Genomic DNA, 12297 nt, shown 5'->3' with positions numbered 1-12297 from the left:
CCTGTTTTAAGAGATGTCAAAACCAAGATCAAATCAGAGCACAGAAATACTTAATCAGGATGTACTTCTTCTACCCATTCCAAAACTTAACACGATAGAAACCATCTCAGACATGAATACTGACTATTTGTTTGATAATCTTTTCTTAATAGTCAACTGAAACTTTGGAACATAAACAGAAACACCAGAATGACCTGTCACTGGATCTTTTGAACCATCTGTGCAGTTATGTAAGAAACAGTAATATCTGACTTGCATATATTACTGTACTACTGACATACAATCAACCTGCATCTTGATATTTTCCCGAGGGCTTAAATCACCCACAGGCAAAAGGGGAAACCAAGGAGGAGTGGCAGAAAAGGGTACACTGGGACCATATTCCATATTAAACAACCCAACATTTTGTGTTTGTTCATTTCCCATCCACCCAAAACTGAAGACCTTACGAATTAAGTACTCCCAACACTCTATTAATGTTGTCAACATTGGATGACAAACTTTATGCTAACTGTAATCTGTGTAGGTAAAAAGATAAGTCACCTATTTTTGATGAAATTGGGGATGATTTAATAGTAGCAAAAGATAATCACAATGCTTGAGCTTGAATTTTACCTAGTGGTTTTAAGACTGCTGGTGAGGCTGATCCATAAATAACACAACCACAATGAAATATGTCTGATTAAAGCAATACTGTATACATTTGTTTAAGTGACCTCCTACTTCCATCCTAATCACATCCAACTAAGCACCTGAGCACATTAAGGGCTTTTTTTGCACTTCCCTAGAATTTAATTCACATGCACCTTCCATGTTAGCCTTGTGCCTATCCACATGCTTACAAACTTTACCACTGACTCTTGTTTAAGAGATTTACCACATAACCTTGAGATTAATTGTGGGTGTAATGTTACTTTTAGAGAGTCAGTAACTTGAGTCTTTGAAGCAGAAAATTTAAAACCCCACAAAGATCCTCGTTCCTCTACTTCATTAATAGCTACTTACATCCTCTAAATCATTTATATTCCCAATTCTCTTCCACACTGCACCATTATCAGCATATAGCAATTTGGAAATGTCTGAGCCAACGTTTAACAACGTATCATTAATCATAATATTAAAAAGGAGTGGGCTACTCACACTCTCCTGTCGAATCCCATTCTTCCTCATACTCCTTAGAGAATGTTGTTTCCACCTTGACTTGTATTTTTCAATCACAAACAAAATCTTGAATCCAATTGAAAATTCGACCACCTAGTTCCATCTTTTCAAGTTGAATCAATAACCCTTGTGTCCATAACATATCATAAGCTTTCTCTATCTTAAAGAAAACTGCTACTACTGATTTTTTATTAATCTGGGCATTATGAATATCAGATTCCAAACTTAACACTGAGTCCATGGTTATTCTCCCTTTATCAGATTGGTAAGCAGCTTATTTTCCACTACTTTCCACAAAATAAGAAAGCCTTGTTATAATTATTTATTCCATTATCTAATGTACATGTGAAGTTAGTGAAATGGGCCTATTACTTGATAGATCTGGTTGATCTTTATCCTTTCAATATAGGGATAGCGACCACTAATTTCCAGGAAGTGGGAAATTGCCCATCAATCCATATTGTAGTAAACAATTCCAAAACCAAAATAAGTTTTGAATCCAATAACCATGTAAACACGTATTATCTTTCCCAGATGATGTCTGACCAGCGCTACTGATAACCATTTAAGTTCAGACAATGTAAATTCAACACCCAACCAGGAACTGGAACTTTTTTTTTCTCAGCTATCTGAGAATTGCTTGCTCAAACTCTTTCCCTATAAGGCATCAAATTATCCAAACTCTGTACACTGGCATATATTTTTTGCTAATAAGATAAGATAAAACTTTATTTATCTCAAAGCAAATTATTATTGCAAGTTGCTCAGTAAGAAATATATACTATAAAGTACAAAATGTAAGCTTTGAGGTACAAAAATACAAAATGTGCATTAAGAATTAATAGTGTTAAATACAGAAGTGCAGTGAAACCATATTCTTATATACTTTAGGAGGAGGAATTGTAGTCTCAGGGAGAAAGAATCTCCTGTGGTGTTCAGTGGTGCATGTTGGTGGAATCAGTCTGTTACTAAAGATGCCCCACTGTTTGTCCAGTATGTCATGGTTTGCAATTCTGCTTTTTCAGAGTCAGTAACTGCAATTTCTCCCCGCCATTCAAAACCAGTAATGCATCAAGTTTTCTAAATCCCCCATTTTCCATATCATATCCCAAACGTCCCCTATCTGGATCTCTTTCCCAACACTTTCACAGTACATTTTCCAATCCATCTTCTTTGCCCTAATCACTACCTTTCTAACTATGGCTTGTGCTCTTTTATATTGTATGAAAGACAAATAGAATGAACACAACTTAACTTTCCTAAAAACTTTATTCCACACATCCACAGCTCTTTTACATTCATCTGTCCACTAGGGAACAGCTTTTCTTTTATTATCTCCCAACAATCTGGGAATTGCTTCCTCAGCTATTGAGTTGAGTACAGAACTCAAGTATTATTACTCAACTCGATTTCCCACAAAACCAAATGAATGGCCATACGACATTTTCACCCTCCCTTAAATTCCTTGTCATCAAGTGCAGAGGTTTAAGAAGCGGGAATTAAATACCACACACAGGATTGAACAGTAGTTTGGAAAGGAAAGAGGAGTCTTTACTCTTAATGAAGGTTATTACATTGTTTTATCAAAATGTCAGTGACACCCAATGACAAACTCTATACTTTTATTCAGGAAGTTTTGTCTAAAATTCTTTTCATTATGTTATGGAGAATTGCTCATTTTATATTTATCAATGAGGACATTATTTTGGGCTCATAGTATTTAATGCCTTCTCATCGATTTTTGTTTATTGCTTAGTTGAACAGCTTGACTGGGTCAGACATACAGTATATATTCTTTGTGATCTCAGGCTCAGAGTATACTGAATGTATATGGGCAGCTCAGGATGCAGGAATAGATCAGTTACAGGTTTGAGACAGACTCCTCCATGTAACTATTTATAATGGTTTCAGTGATTTTTTTTTGGTTTCTGGTTCTAAACTTGTAGCTTTCTATGATTTCTAAAAATGCTGATTTAAAATGATTCTACTACGTCTAAAACATCACAAAATGGAATTTCTTACAACTTGCATAGAGGTCTGCGAGAGAAGTGTATGTATCTCAGCTTATTTCTCTTAGTAAAATTAGTGAGATTACTTTCTTATGCTATTACATGCCTTTGAAATGAGCAGACCATCTTGTCCTTGTGGTCAATTTCATCCAGAATGGGTCTGGGCCACTCTATTGCAGCACTTCTTTTTTGATAGGCATAAGGCTTATGCTCAACAATGCATCCTTTATTTCTCCTATGTTTGAGTCTGAACTTGAGTCTCATTACTTCATGACCACAAATTGAAGTTACCGTGACTAATAGTGATTCACCCTGCCACCATGAGTTTGTGATAGTTTGATGTTTTCACTGAATTATTTTACCTTGAATAGATTCAATGCTTTTCTAACTATCCTTGGCTAATGTTATATGTCACTTTGAATATTTTATACGCCATTAGAATTTCATGCAATGTGTGCAAAGTAATACAAGGAAACACAAAGAGCTTGAGAATTTGTTCCTGGTTTATTTGAGATCCTTGGACTGCACGTCTGTACCTAATAGACACATTAATGTGTCATGCAGTGACATCAGGCTTACCTATTTCTTTCTTTTTACAATATTTTTATTCAGAAGAAGAAAAAAAACAAGATTTACAGAGTGCAACACATAGATACATCTCAACATAACTTGTGTACATTCATATATTGTAATAAAATTGTTCAAAATATTATAGCATAACACATAAAGGTATACCACTCTGTAATCAAAAATTTAAAGATAGGTCATACATCATAAAATAATTTTTTTATATTAAAAAAAAGTCAACCCCCTACCAACTACCAAAGAAAAAAGCTGATGGATGATAATGGATAATTAGAAAAAAAACATATTCGCTTAAGAAGAGAAAATAAAAATATACCTAAAAGTCTGTGCACTGTTAAACTTTATAAATTGGAAAAGTAATTTAGGAAAGGTCCCCAGATATCATAAAAAGATTGTTTTGAATTTAAGACTGAGCAGTGGATCTTTTCTAAATTTAAATAAGACTTGATATCACTTAGCCATTGAAGATGTGTAGGGGTGGGGTAGACTCCTTCCATTTAAGCAAGATTGCTCTTCTTGCTAAAAGAGAGGTAAAAACTAGGTTAGGAGTATTTAAAGTTGTATCTTCATTTGCAATAATACCAAACAAGGCAGTAAGGGGATTTGGGTCAAATTGGACCCCAAAAAGTTGTGAGAAGGTATGGAATACTTCCCGCCAAAACTTTTCAATTTAAATTTAAAACCTTTTGTTAATGGTTCTATTACCGGTATCTATAACTTGTTGATTGATTCTAGACAAGACTTTTTAGATAAAATAAAAAAAGCTTGGGAGGATGACCTAAATTGTCAGATTTCTGATGATAGATGGAATAAAATTCTTAAACTGGTTAATAAATCAACTTTCTGTGCTCGTCATTCTCTTCTACAATTTAAAGTGGTTCATAGAGCTTACATTTCTAAACAGAAGCTGTCCAGTTTTTATCCGAATGTTTCTCCACTTTGTAATAAAAGCAACTCTGCTGATGCCTCTTTAATTCATATGTTTTGGTTTTGCCCTAAAATTGAAAAGTTTTGGCGGGAAGGCTTACCTATTTAACATAGTATTAAAATAATTTGGATGGATAAAGGTATAATAGTTATTGTCTATTCTGATCAGCTTTTAAAAGTATAAAACTAGGAAGACATTCTGAGAGAAACCTCTGTGAGTGATATTCACATTGCTGTGTTAATTGAATTCTGTGCCATGTGTGTACAGTACTGTGCAAAAGTCTTCAGCACATATACGTTACCAGGAAGCCTAAGATTTTTACTGTACAGCAAGTTTGTAAATATGACAGGAACAAAGGATATTGGGAATGGCGAGGGTGGAGTGCCACTGGAAGAGTGTGGGACAGGTGGCAGAGGGGTGTCAGGGTCGGGGGTGGCATGGGTGCAGGTAAACCCAGCCTTGAGTTACCAGGCAAGGTCATTTGATTACAAACAATTAGTTTATTGATAATTGTAGAACGTCTCTTTGGTGCTTCCTACTCTCACCCCTCTTTCTCAGAATCAGAATCAGGTTTATTTTCATTGGCATGTTATGTGAAATTTGTTAACTTAGCAGCAGCAGCTCAATGCAATACAGTACATAATACAAAAGAATAAATAAATAAGTAAATCAATTACATTATACGTATATTGAATTGATGAAAAATGTGCAAAACCCAAAATTCTGATTATTAAAAAAAGTAAGGTAATGTCCAAGGGTTCAATGTCCATTTAGGAATCAGATGGCAGAGGGGAAGAAACTATTCCTGAATCTCTGAGTGTATGCCTTCAGGCTTCTGTACCTCCTACCTGATGGTAACAGTGAGAAAAGGGCACGCCCTGGGTGCTGGAGGTCCTTAATAATAGATGGTGCCTTTCTGAGACACCGCTCCTTGAAAATGTCCTGGGTACTTTGTAGGCTAGTTTCAAGATGGAGCTGACTAGATTTACAACCCTCTGCAGCTTCTTTTGGTCCTGTGCAGTAGCACCTCCACACCCCCCATACCAGACAGTGATACTGCCTGTCAGAATGCTCTCCACGGTCCATCTATGTATAGAAGTTTTTGAGTGTATTTGTTGACATGTCAAATCTCTTCAAACTCCTAATGAAGTATAGCCGCTACATTGCCTTCTTTATAACTACATCGATATGTTGGGATCTGGTTAGATCCTCAGAGATCTTGTCACCTAGGAACCTGAAGCTGCTCATTCTCTTCACTTCTGATCAATCTATGAGGATTGACATGTGTTCCTTCGTCTTACCCTTCCTGAAGCCCATAATCAGCTCTTTAGTCTTACTGACGTTGAGTGCCAGGTTGTTGCTGTGGTACTACTCCACTAGAATGCATATCTCACTCCTGTACGCCCTATCGTCACCACCTGTGATTCTACCAACAATGGTGGTATTGCCAGCAAATTTATAGATGGTATTTGAGCTATGCCTACCCACGCAGTCATGTGTATATAGGGAGTAACGCAGTGGGCTAAGCAGACACCCCTGAGGTGCACTAGTGTTGATTGTCAGCAAGGAGGATATGCTATCACCAATCCACACAGATTGTGGTCTTCCGGTTAGGAAGTCGAGGGTCCAATTGCAGAGGGAGGTACAGAAGCCCAGGATCTGCAACTTCTCAATCGGGATTGTTGGAATGATGGTATTAAATGCTGAGCTATAGTCGATGAACAGGATCCTGACATGCATGTTTGTGTTGTCCAAGTTTTCTAAAGTCGTGTGGAGAGCCTTTGAGATTGAGTCTGCCATTGACCTATTGTGGCGATAGGCAAATTGCAATGGGTCCAGGTCCTTGCTGAGGCAGTTCAGTCTAGTCATGACCAACCTCTCAAAGAATTTCATCACTGTAGATGTGAGTGCTACTGGGCAATAGTCATGTAAATGTCCTTCCCACTTTCTCAGCCATGAGTCTCCTCTTTCTGCCCCCTTATATAGATAGCTCTATCTATTTATCTATATATGCTCCATTGGTGACTACAGTTGAGTTTTCTGGTGGTTCATGCACTGAAGTACATTTTAGAAAATACATTATGACTGGCTTCAAAGGACATAAAAATAAAAAGACACTTCTCACTCTTTTGTAGCTTGTGAGAACATGTGTATTATTGGATGTCAGACAAGGATTTGTAAGGTCATTATTTGACATTTTGTGTGGTAAAGTACCTAGTTTTCTCTATGTTTGTAATCATTTCATTAGATCTGTTGATTGGTTTAATTATTAATGTCCACTGGGTGGCAGGAGAGACTGACTGAACCAGATGTGTTCAAATTTAAGAAGCCCACATTGCAATTATAAAATTTCGGCAAATCAGATAAAGTTTTCATTGTTTCCCTTTTCAAAAATGCTTAAAGCAACCTTTTATGGTAACTGAGAAAGCAGTGAAAATGGTTCATTTGAACTCCTGGCATCTTGAACAGCTGATTTTGGCATATGAAAATGTCTGCTATTAAAACAGCCTGCAGAATGCAGGCCTAATACACAGCTGTGTCTAGTGCACTGGCTGACACTGAATCTGGCTCAGTGTAACTGCAACCTGGGAACAATTTACTTTTGTTCAATTTGTGCCAGAATTGAACTGATTGTCACTAAAGACTTTACTTGGTATAACTACATTATTCAGAAAGTTGTAAGCAGTTCACTGATAGAAATTAAATGTATTAAGGTGTTGCAATTTATCAATGCAAACTATTTTTTGAAAAAAATTGCTAGTGGAGATGCTGTATTAGAATTGAAACTATAGTTACAACATTCTTTGAACAGAGTTGTGGGGAGTATCTTTACCTTTTTTTCCCAACTAATGGTGAAGGTGAGAAGGAAAATAATGTTCCTTCTTTTTGCCATCAAAACACTATAACTACAATATGTGCCATCTGTAAAATGCTCTGCAATTGCATGCATTGGTGCTTCACATACTGCATAGTGGCTATTCTTGATCTCCCAAGCCCACAAGAGCTTCATTTAGATTATGGGAATATCACCTTGTTCCTTCCTAAGTTTCACACTGACTTGACTTTGAAGTATATTAAACTTCCTCCTTCGTACAATGCTGCACATCACTTCCAACAATCTTCCTGTGGAAATGAAGCTAATCTTTAGAACTAATTGGAAACTGTTTAACTATAGTAACAGTACTTCAGAACCAAGTAACTGTATCCAAACCTCAGTAGTAGAACTGCAGTATTTAGATGACATTCATGCTTGTGCACACCGGAAAGCTGAGCCATTATCAGTTCAACCATGAAAACATATGAGAGGGAGGAGGTCACATTTAATATCTGACCCTCCCTATCTCCCACCCTGACAACTCCCCCTCTCCCCACTCTTGCAGTAATCAGCTTTCCAACAGTAAAGATTCAAGCATACACGGACAACTTCCATATCTTGGGAATCATCCCTCATCAGTGTTGAAATTCACCACGGTTTTCAATGCACCAGGAGACTGCCTGGTTGATTCAGGAAAGGATATTTAAGGGTTAACACCTCACACCTGCCAAAGAAAAAATTTACGGTTTATCAGGAAGCAGTTATCAAACCCCTCCTATATGCTGCTGAGACCTGGAGTATTTACATCATGTAACACAACAAAATAACTCCAACACTGTCCCAGCAAAATTCCCCAAATTCATTTGAAGGAATAAAGAACTAATATCTCTAGGGTTGAGGCTATAGTTACGGTTGTTCTGCTTTATCAGAGTCCTGAAACTGACACTCTATTTTGAGGTGTACCTTTGGAAGAGATTACTAGCCAGGACAGAAAAATGTTTCAAGGCTATGCTCAAATTTTCATTGAGGAAATGCATTATCCTCACTGACTTTTGGGAGGCTCTGGCCTATGAGTGTTTGAGAGACTTTTGGGAACAATAAATGTGATGCATTGGGAGGGCACAAAAACCCTATTTAAGCCACAGAAGGAGTATACATCTCACAAACAATTTACATATCCATGTTGACCTCATTAGCCACCTTAGAATCCACAAAACTGGTGTAAATTTCCAGTTTGGGATATTGTAAATTTAGGACTTACTTGTCATTTTTCTTCAAGTTTTACTATTTAATGTAATGTTTGCAAAATTTCTGCTATTTTGCTTTAGTCTTTTTCATAGTAATTGTTTCTTGGGTTCTGACGTAAAGAAGAAAGCACTAGACATATTTCAAAATGTTTAAAGTTTGAAACATCTTTCTGCAATTTATGTTTGCTAGTAAATTCCTTGCAGTTAGTAGTCTGTGAAGTTAAATGGGTCAGCAACAAAGTTTTAACGTTCTATTGGTATCATACCTTTAAGAGTCTAAACACATTGATTTTTACTAACTTGCATTAATGTTGTCTGGAGATGAGGATTTTGGCTTATGGAGAAAGAATAAGCAATAATCTTAATTTTTTTTCTTTCTGGAAATCTTGCCATTGCGGTTTAAAATTTACTTCAAAATGTTCCAGTGCTCTTTGTTTTTTGAAATCTTTGGGCAATAATTCATAATACTTTTGATTTCATGGTTGGCAAGTATTTTGTAATATACATCCAGAAAAAGTTATTCTTAAAGTTATTCTCATTGTGATAAAGCATGCCGGGAATTCTTAAATGTTATTTTCTGTAAGTTTGGGATGCAGGAATCTTTCCATATAGGTCCTTTTGGGAGATTCACTTTCTCTGTGGTTGACAGTACTGAAAAATCCAGCAAGAGAATTAGCTTTAGTGAAAGAAGCACAGAATTCCAATAAATCATTGCTGTAGATATTTTGAATTAGCTATGTATTTTTTGTATTTCAGTCTTCTATTTTTTATTCGTTAGCTTATGAATATCATAAGTGGCAGCTGAAAGGGTTCGGTAAAATATTGGGAGTGATTTTCTTTGCAGGCCATATCCTTGAGTTTCAAATTTTGATGATACTCTGAAAAGGAAACTGAAAATGCTGAATACACTCAATAAGTCATTCATGTATCGAGGAAGTCAACACTTTGGGTCAGTGACCGTTCGGAACTGATAAACTAATTCATCAGTTCTGATGTAAAATCATCAACCTGAAATATTAAACATGTTTCACCCTCCATAGATGCTCCTTGACCTGTTGAACATATATAGCATTTTTTATTTTGATTTCAGTGTTTGTAGTTTTATTTTGCCGAAAATTAGTTGCTCATTTGTCAGTGATATTTTTATTTCCTATTTTATTTATTAAATGTGTATATTTTCTGCCTGTTCCACTTTTAAAAATTCATACTTTGAGCTAATTGGTTTCAATAAAAAATTTTGGTGTATATAGAATCAGGACATGAAAAGTGATGATATGGAAAATGCACTCTATATGCACCATAGTTTGTGGTATTCTTCATGATAGTTATTTTTTGCAGACAAATGGATCTGATGTATCATCTGTAAGATTGTTTAATTTAATTTGCATTGTGAGGTAAAACTTAAGATTACCATGCACATTGACATTGGACATTAATTTTCCATCCTATGCTCCTCAGAGAAGTATATACTTTTCATATATATTCTGTAATGCTCCACAACCTGAATCCTTTCACCTTTCCTGCAGAAAAGATATCAAAGTGTAAATAAAATCATGTAGCTCTTTGTTAATGGTGTTGTGGGAGCAATTGAATTAAATAATACTTTTCACATGACAATAGAGGATACCCGATAGTGGTGGGTTGTCTGTATTTTTAAGAAAATGAAGGGATTACTGAACCTTGTTGAATCAACAATGGAGGATTGGAACTAATTCACATGAATGCTTACATTAGAAGACATCACCTTATATTATATGACCTCTCTCCAATATCTATTAAACTGTTTTTTTTTCCCAAATGTATAATGTTATTAAAATGTTGCAGCAGATATTTCTGTAAGAAACATGCTTTGAAAGTAAGAGGGAAACAATTTCAAGAGCACATGAGAAACTAGTTTTTCACATTTGAGAGTGGAGGGTGTATGAAACAAGTTGCCATAAGAAGGTGGTAGAATCAGCCACAATTGCAACATTTAGAATACATGTGGACGTATCATGTATAGGAAAGGTTATATTCATATGGGTCTAATGCAGGCAAATGTGACTAGCTCAGAATGCACCGTGGCCAGCATAGACAAGTTGGGTCAAATGGCTAGATTCCATTCTTTATAACTGACTATCAACCATGATCTTGTTGCATATGAATTAGGCTTCAGGATCTGATTGGTGAACTCCTGTTATTTCTTACATTTTCGTGTTAATTTATGTAAATATTTCAAATTCAGAAGCTTGAATTAAGTAGCAATTATGCAAATCCACTATTGAATTTCAGGTTCCCTATGAATTCAATCTCTGTATAAAGGCAAAAGTTGCTTGTCATCATTATCAAGCCTTTATTTCTCTGATAATACGTCTTGAAATTCACTAGTGGATCAAATATGTATCTAATCTGTATTGACTTATCCCATTTACAATATGTTTGATATACACTCAGGTATATGATCTAAACTTTATTTAAACAGAGTATAGAAAATGAAAATTAAAGGTTTTCAGTGAGGATGGTAAATGCATTCTTTTGACTAGGTTCCATATGGGAGGTTGGAGACAAAGGTTCAGTCATTCAGGATGAGGTAGTAAACTGGATTTGATATTGGCTTCATGGGAGAAGCCAGAGAGTATTGGTAATGGTTGCTTCTCTGACTGGAGGCCTGAGCTAGTGGTGTGCCACAATGATTGATACTGGGTCAATTGTTGTTTATCATCTATATCAATGATTGGGATGATAATGTAGTAAACAGGATTAGCAAGTTTGTGGATGACACAGGATCGGGGGTGTCGTGGACAGCAAGCTTGCAGCCGGATCTGTACCAGCAGAAAAAAATGGGCTGAGAAGTGGCAGATGGAATTTAATGCAGACAAGTGTAAGGTGCTGCAATTTGGGAAGACAAACTAAGGTAGAACTTACACAAGGAATGGTAGGGCATTGAGGAGCATGGTAGAACAGAAGGAACTGGGAATACAGATCCAAAATTTCTTGAAAATGGTGTCACAGGTAGGTTTGCAAAGAGAGCTTTTGGCCCATTGACCTTCATAAATCAAAGTATTGGGTGAGTAGAAGAGTTGGGATGGTATGTTAAAGTTGTATAAGACTTTGGTGAAGTCTAATTAGGAGTATTGTGTATAATTCTTATCACATACTTACAGGAAAGATATCCATAAGATTTAAGGAGCACAGAGAAAATTTACAAGGATGTTGCTGGGACTTGAGGGCCTGATCTATAGGGAAAGGTTGAATAGGTTAGGACTTCATTTCCTGGAGTGTAGGAGACTGAGGGGAGATTTGATAGTGGAATATAAAATTAGGAGGGATATAGATAGGGTAAATACAAGCAGGTTTCTTCCACAGAGGCTGGTGGGGAAGAGAACTAGAGTCATAGGCTAAGGATGAAAGGTGAAATATTTCAGAGGAACACAAGGGGGAACCTCTTCACTCAGAGGGTGGTGAGAGTGTGGAATGAGCTTCTGGATGGTCAGATATACCACATCCACTCATTTCACTCAATCCATTCCACTGGGTTTAACCTTAGAAAAACTACAAGCATGATATTCCTTT

Source organism: Hypanus sabinus, chromosome 6, assembly GCF_030144855.1.
Source record: "Hypanus sabinus isolate sHypSab1 chromosome 6, sHypSab1.hap1, whole genome shotgun sequence".
NCBI lineage: Eukaryota > Metazoa > Chordata > Chondrichthyes > Myliobatiformes > Dasyatidae > Hypanus > Hypanus sabinus.
This window is presented reverse-complemented; position numbering follows the sequence as displayed.